The sequence below is a fragment of the Mesoplodon densirostris genome, chromosome 12, assembly GCF_025265405.1.
Source record: "Mesoplodon densirostris isolate mMesDen1 chromosome 12, mMesDen1 primary haplotype, whole genome shotgun sequence".
Classification (NCBI taxonomy): domain Eukaryota; kingdom Metazoa; phylum Chordata; class Mammalia; order Artiodactyla; family Ziphiidae; genus Mesoplodon; species Mesoplodon densirostris.
Genome location: NC_082672.1, coordinates 9,387,378 through 9,389,859, shown reverse-complemented (window position 1 = coordinate 9,389,859; position 2,482 = coordinate 9,387,378).

The window sequence follows — 2,482 nt, the reverse complement described above, 5'->3', positions numbered from 1 at the left end:
TAGGAATCCGCATGCCAATGCAGGGGACATGGGTTTGAGCCCTGGTCCAGGAAGATCCCACATGCCGCGGAGCAACTAAGCCCGTGCGTCACAACTACTGAGCCTGTGCTCTAGAGCCCATGAGCCACAACTGCTGAGCCCGAGAGCCTAGAGCCTGTGCTCCACAACAAGAGAAGCCACCGCAATAAGAAGCCCACGCACCACAACAAAGAGTAGCCCCCACTCGCGGCAACTAGAGAAAGCCCGCGTGCAGCAACGAAGACCCAACGCAGCCAACAACAACAAAAAAAGTGAGAGTGAAGATGGGGCAAAAATCATGATGGATCACTACAGACCACTAGAATGGCTGCAAGTAAAAACCTCGAAATCTAGAGTAGTAAGGACGTGGTGCAGCTGGAACTCTTGCACATTGTTGGTGGGAATGTAAAATGTCACAATCACTTTGGAAAACAGTTTGACCGTATCTACTAAAGCCAAATATATGTGTAATCTATAATCCAGTGATTTCACTAGGTATAAAGCCAAGTAAAATGAGTGCTTATGCCCCTCCCCAAAAAATACAAGAAAGTTCATAATCAGAATAACCAAAAACGGATAAATTACACTGTACCTATACGCTGGCATGCTGTATAGCAAAAACAAAGAAAACAAACCCACAAAACACTGCATGAAAAAACATTTAAAAATACAACATAATATTCAGCTAACAAAAGTCAAACAGAAGAATGCATACTGTATGATTCTATATAATATTCAAAAATAGGCAAAATATATTTATAATGATAAAAGCCAGAATAGTTGTTGCCACTGGGAGAGGAAGTGGCAGGGAAAAGACAAGACAGAGCCTTCTGGGGGGTTGGAAATGTCCTGTATCTTGATGTTCTTAGTGGTTACATGGATGAATATATATGTAAAAGTTGGATAATGTATTCACTTAAAATTGCATAATGTTATGTATGTTATACCTCAATTAAAAAGAACAGGAAGATAGATTGAATGTCTGATAAGCAGTTAAATTCTCAAATCTATCTCCACTCTGTGCCAGTAGGCAACTTCCACTCCCCAACATTGGTGGGAAACTAGAGGTTGATTCCCTAGAGACTATGAAAGTGAGAGTATCTGGACTGGGACATACTGGGCAAAATCACAGGCAGGGAAACTGTGTGAAGATAGCCCCAAACAGTTCCCCTCCTCCCTATATGGGCTTGAAGCAGCTCCCATCAAGAGGTTGAGTCCTGTTAATTCCATTAATCTGGGCTGGGTCTCTACTGCTTCAACCTGTAGGATACAAAGAAAGTGCTGTCCTGGGACTTCCAAGCACTGGCATTAAGAAGCCCTGTCTGCCTACACTATCTCCTTCTGAGAACTTACTGCCATACTGTGAGGAAGCCCAAGCAGCTTCATGGAGAGGCCTACATGGAAGAGAGTCAGGCCCTTTGCCAGCAGCTCAGCTGAGTTCCCAGCATCAGATGACCAGCCATGTGAGGGAGCCGTCACGGAACTGGATCCTCCAGCTGGAGGAGCCACCCTGGCTGATGTCACATGGAACAAGCACAAACTGTCTTTGCTAAGCTTTGCTCAGACTGCAATAGTGTGAGTAAATACATGACTGTTATTGTAAGCCACTAATTTTGCAGCACAGCAATTGATTGCCAAAACAAGGGGGATGAAGTAAATATGAACATCAAATGCATAAGGACCTTTCCCATCCTTCCTCCTCCATTCTGCCCCCAGAATACTGGCAACCAGACCTTCACCTTCCAGTAAGAAATGAAAGAATCCTTCTCTACAAAACAGGATTGATTGTGTTAGTTTTCTGTTGTGGCAAAATGAAGTATCTCAAAACATCAGCCTATCATGATTTTGTCATGATTCTGTCTGGGCTCAGGTGGGCATTTCTTCTGTTCCATATGTTGGTCATTGGTGTTACTCATGTGGCTGCCTTGAGTTGAGAGCTGGGCTGGGGCTGGAACGTTCAAGATGGCCTTGCTCACACGTCTGGCAGCTGGTGCTGGCTGTTAGCAGGAGCATCTCAGTTCTTCTCTCTGTAGTTCACATCTTCTAGGTCTCTCTCCACAGGTTCTCTCCAGCAGGAAAGCTCAGACTGGCGTACACAGGCCGGCTTTCAAGAGGCTGAAAACAGAAGGTACAGCACTTCTTGAGCCTACAGCCAGAAGACATTCAGTGTAACTCGCAACTCATTTTACTTGTCCAAGCAAATTACAGAACCAGCCCAGATTCAAGGTAAGAGGAAATGGATTCTGTTCCTTGGTGGGAGAAGTTGTGCAGTCACAGTCCAAAAGGGTGCCCTTCGGATTCCAATCTCAGAGGAAAGACCTAACCATAATGACAGCAGGAGTTCGTCAAGGAAATAGCTCAGCCATATTATGTACAGCAAAGCCCCCTCCCTCCATAAATACACACACACACACACACACACACACACACACAGCTTCCAAACATGTTAGTGTTCCACTCTTTT